At 44.6% G+C, this 19,485-nt stretch overlaps 1 protein-coding gene across 2 annotated transcripts in view; it reads right to left on the minus strand.

Moving 5' to 3' along the window:
* Positions 1-19,485, minus strand: part of GOLGB1 (golgin B1) — a 315,045-nt gene that overhangs the window by 49,600 nt on the left and 245,960 nt on the right. The window lies entirely within an intron of this gene.

Consider the following 19,485-nt stretch of genomic DNA (forward strand, 5'->3'; position numbering starts at 1 on the left):
GGATGGGATACTGGTGGTCCCTGGGTTCTTAAGAGGCACAGCCTCTATTTTTAACTCTTATAATGACAGCCTACGGGGTTACTCTGTCTTGTTTTCCTTCATCTTTATGCTCTATTAAAAATGGGTATGTGAAAGAAATGCATGCTGTTATATTAAAACAACATAAAATTATACACATACATAATTCCCCTGGCTCCTTTTTTAAGTACAAGATGAAGAAAAGGGCCACTGTAGCCTATTCCTTTAGGCTGCATAATATTTCTTACGTGACTCAGAAGGCCTTCCTGAAGAAAGGCGCTCATCTACATTTAAGAAGATATATTGTGAAAAAGTGCTCCGGGGTCCCCGCACGTCGGCAGGACTATTCAGTGCTTGCGACTATAAATGGAAATTCCCTATGAGAAAAAGGCTCTGGCCTCTGTCTGTCAGTGGACTTCCTCTGTGGATTCTTTCTTCTAGGAACATCCAAACCACTTCTTGGAGGAAGGGAAATAATGGTGCTGTGACCTTTTGTCCTTGGGAAACATTGCAGTCTTGCGGTAAACTGGTTTCATTATTCCTGAAAGATTGTACACTGCACACACCTATCTGAAAACATTATTGTTCACTGTTTGGGAAGAATTTCAACTGTCTCCCCTAGCTGGATGCTGTGGTTTAGGAAGTGTTAACGATTGCGGGTCCTGGTTATAGCTCTTCCAAGGCCATCTATTTATCTTCTTTTGGAAGGGTTTTGTTTTTGTACAGAGAAAGGCTTGTGTGGCACTGTGGATCCTTTATTCTCTCTAGTATACCATCTACCCATTTGGCTATCAGGATGTGCAACTGAAAGGCAGGTTCAGCATTTCTTATTGTACATCAGGCCCAAGCCATAATATCTCTCAGCCACAAACGGCATTCAAGACCGATCTGGTTCCCATTAATTTTGCTTTTGGCTCTGCCTGGCCAAATGTGTTTCAACAGAGGAGGTGGAAATTATTCACCCTTCCGGAATAAAGCTGTCTGACCTGTTGTAGTATTCTGCAGAGTTATTCGATAAGCAATTTACCATGATCCCACTGGTTGTGGGCATATCTTGGAAGCAACATTGTGGAATTTGAAAAACATGAACCAACAGGAACCAACGGTTTCCTGGTGCCCTCATCTGCTGATGGCCAAGTTCTAATCTCAGGGTTAACTTATTGATTTTTGCCATTCTGACAACGGCAGAGTCACCTCTTAGAAGTAATGTATAGATTCTCTATTCATTGTTAGTAGGACTTTGTAGGAGATCATTCAAAAACTATGTTTGGTCCAGTGCCTCAGTGAGGTGGTAAATGTTTTCTTCCATACCCTCCATTTCAATATGGAAATTGCTCGTAAACCGCTAGAAGACCACATAATGTGTGAGCTATCTATAAGATGGGAGTGCAGAGACAAATACTTCTTCCACTTATGGGAATAGCCCTGAGCTTTAATGATTCAGTGCACTGTCCAAATCCTCCAATGGTCGTGTCTCCAACATCTTGTTTTTCCACTCAAGTGTGCTTGTGTTCGTCTCTGCAAGTTTCTCCTTTATAGACTATGTTGTAATAGGCTCATGAATTTGAGAGTAACTGAAGTGCTTCATCAAAATTAATTTTTTGAAGTTTCATAGTGCAAGCCTTTGCTGTTTAAATTTTGTACATTAGCTCCTAAACATGTTTAGACATGTTTATATTCAGTGATAAATACTCTGTTCAACCATATGTTTGATTGTTTTGAGGTTTATGATGCAGAGATAGAGACATACTTTCAGGTTGAGACCGATGTCAATTTTGCATCAGTCTCCTTTGAATCTTGAAATGGTAAAGTCATTTTCGAAGACTCCTGTTAGCACGTAAAAAATTCAAAAGAAAATGTAACTGGCCTTGCTTTTTGTTTTAATATTAATGTATGCTCTTTGGATGGCAGCTAGTTAGGAGACTTCGATGACCCACTTGGCCCGTAAGAGAATGACTTTCACATTTGCTTCATGTTTTCAGGGGTTTGAGGACTTCACTATCAGAGGATGCTTCCATGGATTTGATTGCCAGAAAGATTTGGTTTCTTCATCAAAGGCTCTGCCTTTTTCATCAGTTTAGTATTCAGCCTCAGCCTCTTTTTTTAATGGCCTTGTAGGTCAATGATCTACTCACTGACATAGCACAGTAGGTTTAACATTTCTATCTACATGATTTTAGACTTCTATTTTCCATATGCCTTGAACAGAGTTTCAACCTATTCCCTTTTACAAACCCAAAGCCTGCCCATTGAAGGGAACGTACCATTGCAGATTGGCATAGCCTAAATGGAGATTTTTCCAGTGTTTGAACCTTTCAAATTAAAGAGCCACAAAATTAGCACAAGTTTATTTTCAATGTCCAAAATGCATGATATGATATGTACTATAAAGGCACTGTCCCCTTCTTCAAACCGTATTTGACGGTCTTTCTCGTGGCATTCACTTCAGACTAAAATAATCAGCTGTCCCTATTAGTGAATGTGTATGAATATTTCATGAATTGTATATGGTTAAACAAACCCATTTTTTGGTTAGCTGTTTTTTGTTCTTGAGCCCGTGTTTCATTACCAGTGCTACTGTGCCCTTTAAGTCAGAATGATCAACTACAAGCAGAATCTGTTGGTGTGAAAGTATCTACTGGCAGAAGGATTGTCATTCTGAAACACTTTAAATGAAGGCTTCTATGTTGAATACATGCACTGCCTTCAACATTGCTCTGTGAACAATATTTGTGATATCTTAAAATGCAAAACACTGCCATTTCTTTCAAGCAATGGAATGTGTTCCTTCCTCACTTTTACTCCTACAGATAGCTGACTGGTCTATGAGACACAAGGTAATCTATGTCTAGTGGCCGATGCGGGTATTGTGAAGTGTTTAGACTTGGACAATACTGTTTATTTGTACTGTTGGTGAAAATACTGAAAGAAACACCCTTAATTCAGAGTGCTTGATCCTATGATTTGAGTAAACGAGAGTACCCTCTTCAGAGTTATGCACTCTGAATGTGCGTATCAACCAAGGTACCCAGACTTCAGTCCCAAGCAGACTGCTTTTAAACAGACACTTGCATATTATAGTAATATGACAAGAAAATATGACAAGGACCCATGAGTCTTCTAAGAACATTATGGAGATTCCACACAGAGGCCAGGGGGACCCGTGGAGGAATGGCCCTCTTGAGGCCCTCTATAAAAGATTGATGACTAGAATCCTAAAGAGGGAAATGTGTTACGTATTTTGAAGACAATGAGCCACAGCAGCTAAATGGAGCTGGTAGGAGTTGAAGGGTAGTTAACAGGCTTAAGTGTAGTAGGCAGCAGGCAATGATCTGGACGCAAGCTGCTAAAGGGTAAGTGTGTTTTGAGAGGTAGTTAACAGACAAACCTTTTCCATTTGGAAGCATAACAGGCATGAGCAGTAGGCTTTTTGCCTCCTTGAGCATATTTAGGCTGTCCGGTTTTAGGTTTAAACCTATAATAACTGATAAAACCCCACTGAAAGAGAAATAGCCCTCACCAGTGAAAACATATAAACACTGAAAAAACACCTGCACCACCACAAACTAAATGCCATTCAAAGAAAGGAAGAAGAGAGTGAAAGAGTCATTTTTTTGTTGGTTAGGGATGCCACTAAAATATTGTTTCTTCTTCCTTTTGTTTTTTTCAGTTTTGTGGTCTTTGGTCTAAAGATACAGGGTTTAGAAGCATGTTTTAGGCCTTGTTTAATTATTTTATAAACTGTAGAGAATCAGGAAATATCAAAATCATATTTGATTTTTTGGCTGTGTTTGATTCTTTCACTAATAGGCAAAATGGCTGGTTTCATAAGAATCTTTCCTAATATGTGTCATAACATTTACCCACAGAGAATGGGTAAAAACCCTTAGAACATCAGCCCCTAATTACTAGTGAGTCAGTATTGATAGTAAGCAAATTACCAACACCTCAGGCTTTAAACATTCAATGCAAGGTATAGTGACAAGTATATGTGAAAAGAGCGCTATCGCCAAGCATCTGGGATAGTGGTTAAAACATGACACCAGACTTTTGGAAAACACGGAACGCAGTGTCACTTGGAATGCTCTGCAAAAAAGGTTCTTTCCAAGTTCAACAAAGATTTGAGTGATATTGTTTGTATTTGCAGTGATTCAGCTACGTATATGAAAAAATTGTGTGCTGACCTGTCAAAATTGACCCCTGAGCTTAAGTGCTTTCCTGTAAGAGATCCTTGCCGCTTGCTAGATGGTATGCTGAAAGCATCTTTACAATCTTCAGAGTTAATGAGGAATGCTATTGACTTTTTTAGTGCATTCTGGTGCACTCTTTCATATGCATAGGAACTAAAACGCAAATATTTATCATTTTGTGCTTTGTGTGGCATCAAAGAAAGAGTCATCCCAACTGTGTCACTTAGCTTATGGTTCTCAGTCCAAGGGGCTATGAATTCTATATTATCCATGTGGCAACCATTTACAGAATTTTTGCTGAGTGATAATGCCAAAGGCAAGAAATATGAGGATCTTTGGTTACATATTGATAGTGATGTGAAAAAAAGTACACTCTACTGCATTCTTAGATTTTTACAGGAAAACATGACTGCTGTAATGGACATTATAAAAAACTAGAGTCTAAAAACACCCTTGTCTGCCAAGTATTCAGCATAATTGGTGTAGATGTAAAACATCTCCTTGAGAGTAGGCTGGGTGATACCTTTAGTGACTTTGGCACTGCAACATGTTCTATGTTAGAGTGCTTGCCACTTGGTAAGCAAAGCAATGGTGAAGAGCAATTCAGGAACTTTTATTTTACAATGTATGAGAAATGGCTTGCAATGATGCTTAGAAAAGTCCCTTCACCGCCAATGGCATTTGAAGTCAATGAAACCTCACTGTGGTACTCTGTTCTAGATCCCTTCCGCAAAGGGGAATTTCCTTTGTAGTTTCATAAGTGCCTCTTCATTTTTGACTGCTTCAATAACTCTGAGGGCATAAGCGCAGGGCCAGATCAGCGCAAATGTTGCAGAACCTGCCCTGAGAATCCCAATCTTCAAGTGAACCAGTATTGGCATGGAAAGCTATGTCAGTGGCCAGAGTTAACAAATTGTGTACTGGCTGTTTTTGAGTTGCCCATCTCAAGTGCGAATGTTGAGAGGGCCTTTTCACAGAAGTTTACATGGGTAGGAAAGAGCGAGCGCACATGACCAAAGAATCACTGAAGAAGTATTGTATGGTGTAACTACAATAAGTTTAATATATGTCTATATACCATGCGCAGAAAGCAAGCAATAATAAAAGCGAAACGTTCCATAAACACCGGTAAAACACTGTTTGTGTCGTTTTTAATGGCACGAAAATATGTAACCACTGATAACCACTGTTTTTTTAAGGTATTGAAATCACTGGAAAACACTGAAAAAACCCCACCAGAATTTACCAAAAATAGAAACTGAAAACAGGAAAGCCTAAGCATATTCATACATTCAGGGGGTAGGTTAAGGTAACTATACTCTTAAGACATCAGGAGGCAAATTGCAAGGTTCAGACTTCTGTGGTGGGGTGCCTGATGTTTCAATGGTTCTGCATGAGAAGGTCCGGCATGTTGGGTAGTTTTTTGTGCTGAACCACCGAGATATCGATAAGAGTGGTGAACCAGGGCTGTTTGGTCCAGGTGAGAGCCAATAAGAGAGCGTGATGGAGGTATTCCAAAGCCTCCGAAACACGACGGTAGGATGGGCAGAGGCGTAAAAGTGTAGGCAAATATCCCTAACTAGTTAATCCATAGTGCTTTGCCCATGGATTGTGCGAGTAGGAACCTCGAGGCGAAGTTTGGGCATTTTGTGTTTTCTGTCGTGGCAAAGAGGTCCATGTCGAGAAAGCCCCACTGCCGGAAGTATGGGAGGAGGACTCGTGGGTGGAGTTCTTACTTGTGGACTTGTTGCTGTATCCTGCTGAGGAGGTTGGCAAAGTCGTCCACCCCCAGAAGGTACTCCACCAGCAGATGGATGCTGTGGTGGAGAGCCCACCTCCACATGGCCTGGGCTAGCTGAAAAAGCTGTGCGAGAGTGAGTGCCTCCCTGCTTCTGTTAGCTAATACATAGCTGTCATGATGTCTGTCCGGATGAGGACTATCATGCCCACAATGTGGGGAAGAAAGTTCTTCCGTGGTAGATGAAAGGCTAACAGCTCCCGATAGCTGATGTGGAGACCCCGATGACTGCATTCCACTGGTCTTGAATAGTCAGGTTCTGCAGATGCGCACCCCACCCTGTGAGAGATGCATCTGTTGTAATGGTAATCTGCAAAACTGGGTCCAGAAAAGCCTGCCATTGCAACAAATTGTTAGTGTTCCACCACTGCAGAGAGAGATGGGTGCGGTAGCTGATCAAAACTAGATCATCCCAATAACCCTCCGCCTGAGCCCATTGATGCATTAAACATTCATGCAGCGGGTTCATCTTTAACCTGGCATGGTGAACTATAGCGATGCAGGAGGCCATCATGCTGTGACATGTTGATTTGGCTGAAAAAGAGGGAGCAACGCTTGGAAGGACTGGACCATTGTAGGGCTGGAATAGGCCTTGCACACTTCCGCATTGAGCATTACTTCTGCATTGAGTATTGACCCTAAAAAGATTGGATTTGAAAGGATTGGAGGTGGGACTTTACAGTGTTGATGCTAAACCCCAGATCGTGTAAGAGGTTTATAGTGGCCAGTAAGTGTGTGTGACACTGCTGCTGCATTGCACTCTACATTAGCCAATTGTCCAGGTATGGAAATAAATGGATGCCCTGTCTTTGCAGCACCTTCAACTGAGATTTTGCCACATACCAAAAGTAGCGCCAATACGCTGGATGAATCAGGACATGGAAGTAGGTGTCTTTGAGGTGAAGTGATGCCATGAAGTCACCTTGCTGCAGCAGTGGAATGACATCCTGAAGGGTGACCATGTGGAAATGTTCTGACAGGATGTATTCGTTGAGGGGCGTGAGGTAAAGAATAGACCTGAAGGGCCCGTCCTTCTTGGGTATTAGGAAGTAAAGGGAATACACCCCTGAATCCTGTAGATGTTGTAGCACAGGCTCTATGGCCCCTTTGAGAAGGAGTGCTTGAACTACTTCCTGAACCAGGCGTTGGTGTTCTGGAGAGAGGTAATGTCTGCAAGGTGGTATGTTGGGAGGTGTGGAAGTAAGCTCCAAACAGTAACTATGCTGAATGATGTCTAATACCCACTTGTCTGGGGTGATGTTTGCCAGGTGGGGAAGAACCTCTGAAGTCATCCCCTGACAGGTGTTGAGTGGTCAGGGGGGAAAGTGGGGTAGGTCATTGATTGGCAGGGGGCTGTTCCTTTGGGAGAGCCTCCTTTGTCTCTGCCTTTGAAGTGGTTACCGCAGTATGCTCCTCGGAAGTACCCCTTGAGGAGGGTTACTGAGCCTGCTGATGCAGGAAGGAAGTGGAGGGGCCTGGGGAGTTGGTCTTAGAGCCACCTCTGTATGCTGACTTGAAAAAGAAGCCACAAGGGGTAGGTGTCTGGAGGGTGCCCATAGCTTTCACTGTCTCTGGGCCCTATTTTTTTTTCAGGCATCTCATCAACTAGGGTCATCAACCAGGGGCCCAAATAGATGCTCTCCCTCAAAGGGCAGATAAGAAGATGCTGTTGGATGTCCAGCTTGAAGTCATACAGCCAAGCGTGTCTGCACAGGAGCATGCTAGAGCTGATAAAGAGAATGGCAGTGTCAGCAACATCAAAGGCACATCGGAGGGTTGTATTCGAAATGAGCTTGGTTTCTGAGAATAGCTAGTGCCCTCTCTTGCGGTCCCCCTCTAGGAGATGTTGGAGTAGCTCCTCCATTGCATCCCAGTGGGCCCAGTCATATTCAGAAAGGAGGCAGATGAAATTGGCGATGCACCAGTGCTTAGCTGATTGTGCTGCGATGCACTTACCAGCTGCATCGATGCACTTGATTTCTTTGTCCAGCGGGGGTGCGTCGGCAGTACTGCGAGAATTGGCTCATTTGCAAGATTTATGCACCACTAAGGAATTGGAGTGGACTAACTCCAGATGTAGAACGAGTCTGAAGGTGGGGCTTGTATTTATTGTCACACAGGGTTTAACCGGCTTCTTAAAGATGTCCATGGCCAGTTTGAGCATGCCTTTCAGAATTGGGAGGTACAGTATGGAATGCTGTGAGGAGGACAGAGTTTCTAGCAGAAAATCCTTATTGATGTCCTTCCTGTGCATGTGGACCTTATGGAATGAGGCAGCCCTACCGAGGACCTCATGGTAGGAGGAGGTGTCATCTGGTAGTGAGGGACAGGCAGGGTAAAGACTGGGGCCTGTGTCCCCTGGCAGCTCAACATCATAAGAATCCCAAGTGTCTGCTTGTGGGCGCATGAGGATCCCCTGAATGTTGATCCCCAAAATCAGAGTGTGGCGATCCCTGTGGTGTGTAAAGAAGGGGTTCAGTGGGAAGAGAAGGGTAGGACGGTGGGGTTTGAGGCCAGGTAGAAGATAGAGAGGGGACAAGTGGCTGAGCATGTGGAAGAGGGCTGGTAGCCTAGCTATGCCTCTTCCTCTGCTTGGTTGGTGGTGGGGAGGTTCTAGAGCCTTCTTGAAGCTGAGCAATCTCTTGATCAAGCTCCAGCATTGCCCCAGTTAAGGAAGGACCTCATGACCTGGCTCTTCGGATGACACCAGCACTCAACGGATGCCGCCTCCTCCACCAGCGCCTTGAGACCTTCACGGATGAGTAGTTGCCCTTTACCAACCCTGATTGATTGATTGGATGCCTACTTGGAGGGCGCTGGTGACTGGGTGAGGATTACCCAGTGTTGGTGTGGATCATGATGTTTTGCTGATGGGAGTTTGTCCTGCAGCTTTTCGAGAACAGGCACCACGGAGCAGACAAAGATGTTGGTTTCGGTGTTGAGGGCTTTGGTGTTGGAGCATGGGTCGTCGGCACCAACTGGCCTTTCGATACCGAAGGTTTTGGCTCCAAAGAACATTTTGGTGCTGAGGTGGAGGCTGTTGGTGCCGAGTGTGCGTCTTCAGGATTTTCTTCTTTTTCCGAGCTGGGGATGTGTGTGGGGTTTCCGAAGTTGAAGTTTCGTGTCGATCATGGCACGAAGAGAGTGCATCCTGAAAGCCCTTCTCTGTGCCTCGAGCACGGCTGTCTGGCTCTTGGGACGGAGGGGGTTGCTTGGAATATGAGTGGTGTTGATGGGTAGGGGAGGAGGGACTAAACTTACAATCAGTGGAGTGGGGTAGAGGTCTTCGATCTCCAAGTTTGAGCCTGAACTTGCGTAAGGCGAGAAGGCTTCCTCCTCAGCTGCTGGCTGTGCTCTGGCTGATGTTCCCCCTCTGGGTCCTTGGCACTGAAGCTGGGGTGTAAATATCAAAGGGGAGGGAATGAGAAGCAGTGATCCATCCGGCTTCCAATGGTTAGTACAGGTAATCAAGTTTTTAGGAGAATGGGTCACTTGTCCTGTCAAATCAGGGTCTTTAGTATAGGAAAACTTTATAGAAAACCCTCATATGAGTACACAGGTCGGGGGCGGTGTATCTTGATTCTCCGCCTTCGTGTACTGTCACAGCATCTTCATTGGGTTTCTTTTGTATATATGCTGTCCTCCACCTGGAGGTAGACCAACTGATTTTTCAGTAGTGTCCAGATATCAAAAGAAAGAGGGATGTGCAAGTGCTCATAAGTGGTGAATTTAAAATTCCCTACTACACTCGAATACAACACAATTTTATTAAAGATGCGGGTGAAGTGGGAAATTAAAATAATAGAGTGATGTTGTAATAGACGAAGTTACTAGTCTATTGCATCAATGGGTGAGGTCAACATGTTTCAGCCTTCTTGCTCATTCTTGAGGCTTTCGTCAGGACCAGGATGTGGAGGAGGCTCGTTCTGCCACCTTAAATAAGTGACCAAGTAGTCACTATTATCTTAGTATTATTCATAGATCTGTTGTATCTGTAAATGAATTCAAATTCGTATGAGTTTTACAATCATTGTTGTGCCCTCTATTAATTGTTAATCATATAGTGACTATTTGTCCTATATTATTCAATTGTGCTATGACCGTGTTAGTATAATTCACTAATTGTCGTGCTGTCGAATAAACAAATTCCGCAGGGTTCTGGGCGCGCTCATGCTCATTCAAAGCAAACATGGGGAAGCTGGTTTTGAACTATGTGAGGTGGGATGTGTTTACAAAATATATCTCAAAATGCGGTGTATCTGCATAATAAAATGGTTCCTTATGCACCGTCAAAATAATGAAAAATCTATGCGCGTGTGTCATGATTGTAAATACGGCACTTAGAGCTGTGAATAGATCGCTATAGATTAATACGGTGCTTCACTGTTAAGTTAGGGATATCATCTACGGTATGGTCTGATTAGCGTGGTCGCGAGTGCCATTAACTTAGCCGAGTACGTGTAATTCTGCCTTGTTACCTTTTCAAATGCCATATTGTGGCTCCCTCGGGACATCAGAGATCAGGGAAGGAGCCTATTCCTGTGGAATTAGATAGCATTTAGTAATAGGTCGCTTACCGCGTTCGTTGTCTGCCTCGTGGTGCGGAGGAATTACACGTACTCGGCTAAGTTAATGGCACTCGCGACCACGCTAATCAGACCATACCGTAGATGATATCCCTAACTTAACAGTGAAGCACCGTATTAATCTATAGCGATCTATTCACAGCTCTAAGTGCCGTATTTACAATCACGACACACGCGCATAGATTTTTCATTATTTTGACGATGCGTAAGGAACCATTTTATTATGCCGATACACCGCATTTTGAGATATATTTTGTAAACACATCCCTCCTCACATAGTTCAAAACCAGCTTCCCCATGTTTGCTTTGAATGAGCATGAGCGCGCCCAGAACCCTGCGGAATTTGTTTATTCGACAGCACGACAATTAGTGAATTATACTAACACTGTCATAGCACAATTGAATAATATAGGACAAATAGTCACTATATGATTAACAATTAATAGAGGGCACAACAATGATTGTAAAACTCATACGAATTTGAATTCATTTACAGATACAACAGATCTATGAATAATACTAAGATAATAGTGACTACTTGATCACTTATTTAAGGTGGCAGAACGAGCCTCCTCCACATCCTGGTCCTGACGAAAGCCTCAAGAATGAGCAAGAAGGCTGAAACATGTTGACCTCACCCATTGATGCAATAGACTAGTAACTTCGTCTATTACAACATCACTCTATTATTTTAATTTCCCACTTCACCCGCATCTCTAATAAAATTGTGTTGTATTCGAGTGTAGTAGGGAATTTTAAATTCACCACTTATGAGCACTTGCACATCCCTCTTTCTTTTGATATCTGGACACTACTGAAAAATCAGTTGGTCTACCTCCAGGTGGAGGACAGCATACATACAAAAGAAACCCAATGAAGATGCTGTGACTGTATACGAAGGCGGAGAATCAAGATACACCGCCCCCAACCTGTGTACTCATATGAGGGTTTTCTATAAAGTTTTCCAATACTAAAGACCCTGATTTGACAGGACAAGTGATCCATTCTCCTAAAAACTTGATTAACTGAAGCTGGGGTGTCATCTGCACCTCTGTGTGACATTTCCAAGCAATGAGATAGATGTCTCGAAGAGTCGACTGGAAGAAGCGGCAGGCATCGAGGGAGGCATCTTTATGCTTGGGGGGGGGGGGGGGGGGGGGGGGAGACCGAGGTTACAGACCCGACACAGATCATTTCATGGGTATTTCGCACGAGACCAAGGGTTGTACTGGATAGGCAACTGTTCCATTCCAGGCGAGGCGTGGCAATGACAGAGAGGAACAGACAGGGGAGGCAACAGAAGACGAGACCCCTTCGAGGGGTGAAGTCAGCCCAATGTCTGTTCGATTGAAGATGTGTGCGTCGAGATGATGCAAGAAAGAGAAGCCACAAAAGCAAAACAAAACGGACGGAAGGGAGAGGGACCGAAGACAACACCGCAATGGCGTTGATCCGAACCTCGGTAAGACACATACGAACTCAAAGGGGGAAAGAAATCAATCTAACATTGGAGCCGATGACCATGCACATTACCAGCAAGAACACTACCTCGGGGCTCGAGAAGAATTCTTCGAAGAAAAAAAACTTGCACGTATCTGGGCCCCACACTGGACGTCAGGAGTATGTACAGCATGTGTATCTACAGCCACACATGCCTCGAACATAATGTTCCATCTTTCAGGGATTTTCTGACAACCGTTCTTTCAACGGAACGGCTCAACGGAATCTGATTTATTCTGGTTGCAGTGAGTGTATCACCTACCAAGATCTTGGCCAACGTTGGGGTAGAACTTGCAGATCCCCAAGTATGTGCAATAATAAAACCTTCATGTGCTATCTTGAGTTTATTTTCGGCTTCACGTTCTCCAAAGCCCAACTGAATCCCAGTCTTCATTCCAGGGAAAACATCAATAAAAATAAAAGTACTCTAAACTGCTGAGCACCTCACTGGAGATTTGTCAGTACCAAAGACATCTTCACATCACCTATTTCTGTAATGCGACATGATGCGTGAAAAAATTGGAAAGTAATGTATGGTTTACCAGATCTCCGCTGTTTGTCTAACCAATAAGTTGCTGCTTTAGACTGCATCCACAAAATAAGATTCTGAAAAATGTCTCTGGGTATTATGAGTTTCTGGATAATGTTAGAGCAAAGTCTCATTAAAGCTGCACCCATGGCCAATACCACAATATATTTCTAAAAAAGATGCTGCATAAACAAAGGCTTCCTTGCTTGCTATGAAGTTGAAATGGCATGTGCATAACATAAGTGTGGGAATACAACTAATTTTGAGTGCTCCTTGTGATCTTACTTCCAAATTGGAGTGGGTCGGTGTGGTGTGGGGGTCACAGAAAGCTAAAAGGTTCTTCATTTCAAGAAAGAGAAAAATAGATTCCACAGTTAAGAATACTATAAGCATGCAGAAATTGTTCCAGTTATTATTATCTCATCACTCAGTTTAACTGACAGGCACCTCGAGAGCCTTAATGTTTGCACAAATCAACATCATCTAATCAGGATACCTTACTCTACTAGGATACTAAGTGATAATATAGGATAGGAATGTTGAATGCTCCACTAAAGACAATGGAGTGATGCAGGGTCAAAACTTGCCCCAACATTGCAATGTTTGTCTTCCTGTTTTTCCCTTTTTAATTCAGAACATTATATCTTTAGAATGCTCTAACAACATTATAGCCCTTCAGCCCCTGGCTAAACCATTTGTTAAAGGCCCTCACCATCGTTATAGGCCCTTGCTTGCGATTCAGATAGTTAACTCCGGTTCAGGGCCTTTAACAAACAGTATAGCACCCAGCAGCAGTCTATATACATAATTATAGATGGGTAATAGTGAATAACAGGCTGTTTTTCAACAAAGGATTCTGAGAGGCATTGCCTATAATGTCAGTCAGTGCCCAACTGCTATGAAGAGGCAGAAGAGTATTGTGCAGTCACATATACACACACATCTCCCACATGTCTCAAATGTAAAAAAAAACAAAAAACTAAATAACTGGCATCAAGCCACCCAACCTACCACCCTTCGTGCTATGCCACATCTGCCCCTAGCAAGAACCTTTCCTTGTTCCCCCTTGTCAGAGAGGCTAGTCAGAGCAGCCTTGAATTCCTCCAATTTGCAGCAACAGTAGTGAACAAATTTTGTTATCTAATGTATCAATCAGAAACCAGAGGTGAAAAACACCGCCGTAATTCACTTTTTACCCATCTATAATTTTATGTTCGGTATTGTCCCCAACACTATCTGCCCCTGCTTTCAACTGCTATGGAGTGGTAGAGGAGTAATGAGTAAGCAATACATTACATGCCTCTCTTCCCTGTCCCAAATGTAAAAAAATAAATAAACTTACCTGCCACCCTTAATGACCCCAACCAACTTCTCCAGCTTCCTTCTCCCTCCTGCAGCTGTGCTTTCTGCTCTCAGCTAAAGCAGACAAGCAGCGCTGCGCTGCGCTGACAGGCTCTCAGAGAGTTCTGAATGCCTTGCCTGGAAGGCCTTTATGACATAGCAGCAGTGGGTAACTAGTATTGTTAGCAACTGTTGCTACGTCATAGAATTGAATGACCTGACTTAGAATCTGCTGTAGACTATAAAGGTTTCCCATGGAAGCCATGCATAGCAATGCTTTAGTAATGCCTTAGTAAATGTGAACTGGTAAAAATCACGAATGCATAAGTTAAAATCATTCTGCTATTTGTATAATTGCACAGAGGAAAACATGGCTGCTGAGAGGAGAGTGTGCAGGCTCTCCCTTTCTACCTCACCCCAACTGGACTACAGCAAGGTGACATGCTCCAGACCCTGATGAACAGTGGCGCAAGCCCCGACCCTCAACAAGCAGATCAACGAAGGCCAACACGCAGGGTTCCTGTGGCTGGGATCGTGCCTTGGGCCTCGACCGCCTGATAGACCTGTGCCCATCCTCCACCATCGGGTGCCCGGCCCCACGAGGCAGCCCCCTAGACTAAAGACAGCAGAGAGAGGTGCAGCCGCAGAAAGAAGTAGGCCATTGTTATCCTGGTGGCTGTGATGAGACGGCCTGGCTCCTTGCCGGCCAGGCGACTTGATCTTGTGGCTGGACGGATGGGCTCACAGGGGCCCAGCTAAAGACCAGCAGCCGAACCCTGGCGTACCTCTGGGGCCTTTGTCCCCCAATTTCTCCTCAAACTGGGAGAGGGCTGAAATGTGAGGGGATGTGCCTTCCCCAATCCAACTGAATAGAGGATCAGGTGAGCGGGGAGAAGTAGTAGGATTGGCCTCTTTGTGGAGGGTGACTGCCCTTGATGCCCTTAGACCAGCAGTAGGGTTTGCACGGAACACCCTACCCCAGGTGGCGTGCTCCTGTGGGTTTAGGTTGACGTCTGAATGGGAGGTCCCTACTACTGAATGAGAATCCCTACCCCTTCTTTAGGAGGCACCAGATTTGCCCAACAGTTGAGCCTGCACCACTGTAGAAGGATGGTATCCGCCAGTAAACGGTTGTGTTGACCTTTCTTGAGAGTGGGGTACCCCCTTTGAATGCACGCGCCTCCATGCGGATATGGGGGAATGACAGACGTCCTGTGGCCGGGGCCTCACAAGGGCACATTGATGAGCTCACAAAACCCACTGTGATCCCAGACAAGGCACCTTCCTGCCGCCCACTGACCTCCTCAAGACCAGACAGCCTCAATCCTGCAGCTATCCAGGACTCAGGATCCAACCTAGAAGGAAAACTTGGTGAGCTCAAAGTAGACGTTTTCGTTACTACGTCAAGACCTTGCAAAGGTCACAGAGGTACAGATATCTGTAACCGAACACTCTCTTCGAACTCTCCACAGAACAGTGTATGGACCCCAAAGGTTGGTGCACCAACTTGAAACGTGGGCAGAAAATGCAGAGGAACACTACTGTTGCAACAACATTCGAATCGTGGGAGCACCAGATGGGTTGGAGGGATCATCACCTCCACAATTCATCACAACTTGGTTACAGACTTGGGTTCCTGAAGATGTTGTTTCTGCTTGCTTCATAATCAAACAGGCCCACAGGTCCTTGGCACTGTGACCTCCAGCAAGAGCCCCTCACACCCTATCATCACTCGCATATTTAACTTAGGGGAAAGAGATGCTATCCTCCAGAAGTCCTGGAACTTTGAGGCATTAATATGTAACTGTACTCATGTTATGATATTGCCAGACTATACTATATATAGGTTCAATAACAACGGCTCACGTTCCTGGTTATGAAACAAAAATGAGAGCTATGCAAATACAATATATGTTGCCTTTTCCTGCCCGCTTGAAGGCTATCTTTTATGATAAAACTCTCTTCCTCGACACACCATGGGCCGCATGGACATGGTATGAGGAGATACTTGCGCTGTGCCATGATTCAGCCTTCGGAAGTAGGGATTTGCAAGGTGAAGTGGTGTGAGGGAGTGAAACGAGCCAACTGTAGATGATGGCAGCTCCCACGACAGAACTGTTGGTTGAGGGGATGACACCACTTGGCGGACAGCCCCCCATTTTAGACCAGAGACCCTGCCGGACGACACCAGCATCACCTGAAATTGCCACCATGAGACCCTCCTCCTCATAACCGTGGTCCCCAAAGTGATAGACAATATGCAGTTGGCCTATCCTTGTGAACATTCAAAATCCCTTCCATGGTGGAGAGATCACCAGCCGAGTGGCCATTCTTGTGATTTTAGGGTTGACTTTGGGGGCTAATTGAACAATTCCTGGTATACTGGACTGGAACATAGTTGTGGTTTGTCTGCTCAGTTGGCAACTGTTCCTAGCTCATTCCATGACAGGCACTTCATATTTTCAAACTATAGGGTTTGGGGGGGGGTTTGGGGGGAGTTGATATGTTTCTTCCTTTCTAATATGTTTTAACCAACATCAGAAAAGTCCACACAAGGCTTATGCCCCTCATGGACTGCCGCATACACCCTCCTCTGGTCTTTTCTTCGTATGCACACTCACTCAGATGGCTGATCATGATGAGATTCAACCTCAATGGGGCAGCAGACTGTAGACTAGGCAAATCCAATAGAGAGGGAGAAAAGGCCAGTGGAATTGTGCCCCTAATACGATTCTTTGAAGCGCTTGGTTTAACTGACATATAGAGGGCTTTACAACCCCGAGATAGGTATTGCACTTTCTACATTGGGGCACATGGGTGTTCTCTCAGCTGGATTACTTCCTTGTGCATGCTCTAAAACTCAGCGTGTGGGGGTACACATTTTGGCTAAGGGATTGTCAGACCATTCACCGATGGAACTAGTAATGTGACTGGGCCAGAGGCGTTGAGATCGTGCTGGGGCTTGAACCCCTGGTGGCTGCTGGAGGCAGATTCTAAAACCAGCATTTCTAAAGCTATTGTACACTACCTAGAAGCAAACAGGGACTTAATGGTCTCTTTGGTGACATTGTGAGAGACCCTAAAAGCGAATCTGCAGCAAGACATAATTACCTACACAACATGCAGAAGTATACAGCAGCACAAGAGCAGTCTAATCTTGAGACTCATTTCCTGGAGGTACAATAGGAGCATGCAGCGTCACCCTCGCCTTCAACCCTCAGAGACCTGCTACTCACACAGGCCATCCTTAGACTGAAACTTCTGAATGAGGCAAGGTCCACGTGGTTTGCCATGCAAAGTCATATTTATCAATAGGGAGATAAAGCAAGTAAAACCCTGCATTGGTTATGCACCAACACTACGTGCTGTGAGCCCATAGCTTATGTCTATGTGATGCAGCAGACAACAAAGTATCGGGCGAGAAGGGTATTGCTTATTGCTTTTTCCTAAGACTTGATCATGCGTCCCTGAGAGACTTTGTGGCAGATCTCTTTGTCCGCCCCCTGTCAATGGAAGATAAGGCCTCCATTGACGGAGACATTACCAAAGAAGAGCTGGCAGAAGCTCTGACCCAACTCAAGTCTGGTAAACCCAGGGCCCCAATGGGTTCCCAGCAGTATTAAAAAAAATAAAATTAAAATCAGGTTCAACTTTTGGACCCAGATGTCGGTGGTCTTCTCCGAGCCTCAGGAAATGGAAAAGCTCCTGCCGGACCACTGTTCAGCAGAAATTGTGTTCATTGCCAAACCTGGACTCTCTCCAGACCACTGCCCTTCTGTCACCTTATCTCTCTTTCATAACATGAAGGTTAAAATTTAGGCTAATGCACTAGCTAATTATCTCCTCTGGGTTGTCCGCTCCTTGGTTCATCGGTATCAGTGAAGCTTTATGCCCCAATGCACGACAAGACGCAATATCCGTTGTATTCACAATGATTTAGTCTCAGCCAAGAAGATGCCTGGGGCCTACACACTACTCTTGGCCAACTTCTTAAAGGCCTTTGACTCCGTACATTGGGTGTACATATTCTGCTTTTTGTCTAAACTGAATTTTGGCCATAAATTTATCAGCAAAGTCTGGCTGTTAAACACCAAAATGACAGCCAGAGTACAGTTGGGTGGCTACTTCTCTGATGCTTTCCCAATACAGAGGGGGATAAGACAGGGGAGCCCCTATCACCCCTTCTAGTTACAGGAGCGACTGAGCCGCTGGCAGGATGGCTGAGGTAATATGCATTGGTCAGGGATGGGCACCAGTCATCACTGGAGGGATAGCGTTGTATACTGACGAAGTCCTAATATTTCTCGACAACCCACAAGAATCTGGGCCTCGAGTCCTTAAAATAATGCAAATTTTCAGCAGATTCTCAAGCCTCACCATCAACAAAGCCAACACCTCGATATAAACCATAGGCTGCACCTGGTCGGATCTGGAATGGGTCGGCTTTAAATATCTTAGTGTTTATATGACAAGCAACCCACAGAGGGCATGGGGAAGTAATATTCAGCCCCAAATGGAACGGCTGTTTCAAGACCTTAGGTCCTGGTCAACGCTCCCTCTTGTCAATTATAGAATGCTCCTCTATCCTCTATCTATCCTGTGCCTGGTATTGCAGAATTATCCTTCCTATAGGACTTCTTGTGTAACCATCAATCCCCACAAATTACCCTATCTAATGCTACAAGTTGACTTACGATGGCTGCATTGCCACTCATAACATTGTGTCTTATTATAGGGCATCACATCTGACTGTCATCAATGACTGGTGGTTCGCCACAATGGAAGTCCCCGCCTTCGCCGAAGTGAGATGGGTGATGAAAGACACAAGACTCTTACACCTGTTCTATAGTAACTCTCCCCTCAAGCCTCTATAACCGGCTACAAAGCTAGGAATCCAAATATGGAGAGACACTCACAAAGTCTTGAAGTGGACGGGACTCTTGAATATATAAAACCTCCTGTGCTGTGGATCTGCACTGCGACAAGTGGCTGAACTAAAGGGCTTCAGGTCCTGGGACATAATTGGTGTCTCTAAACTGGGAGATAGCATGTAAGGTCTGTCGAAGAAATTATTTGCAGATTTATAGGGGGGAGTATGACCAACATCACAGTCAATTTTTCAGATATGTACAACTCCAACACACCCTCATTCTCCACATTGCAGCCTTGACAGACCTACCAGAGCATAGTCCCATAGAAGCCAAGATCCTACTCGGCGAAATAATCACCCACAAAATTTCCTAAGTAGACCGCTCATTGGTAATCAACTAAAATATACATTTGACCAACTATGGACAGCGTGGGTCAGGGATCTGGGACCCCTAACAGATGACGATTGGAAAGAGGATCTTGCCTCCCCCAAAAAATAAGCAATCGCCTCTCAAAGCAGGTTAATACAATTAAAGTACCTACACAGAGTTTATTTCACACAGGAACATTAGTGGAAGATGGGGCGATGTTAGGGGCATGGGGCACAGATGGGTGATTTGCTGCATACCGTCTGGACATGTGAACTGTTGGTTT

Source organism: Triturus cristatus, chromosome 4_1 (assembly GCF_964204655.1).
Source record: "Triturus cristatus chromosome 4_1, aTriCri1.1, whole genome shotgun sequence".
In the NCBI taxonomy this organism is placed as follows: Eukaryota; Metazoa; Chordata; class Amphibia; order Caudata; family Salamandridae; genus Triturus; species Triturus cristatus.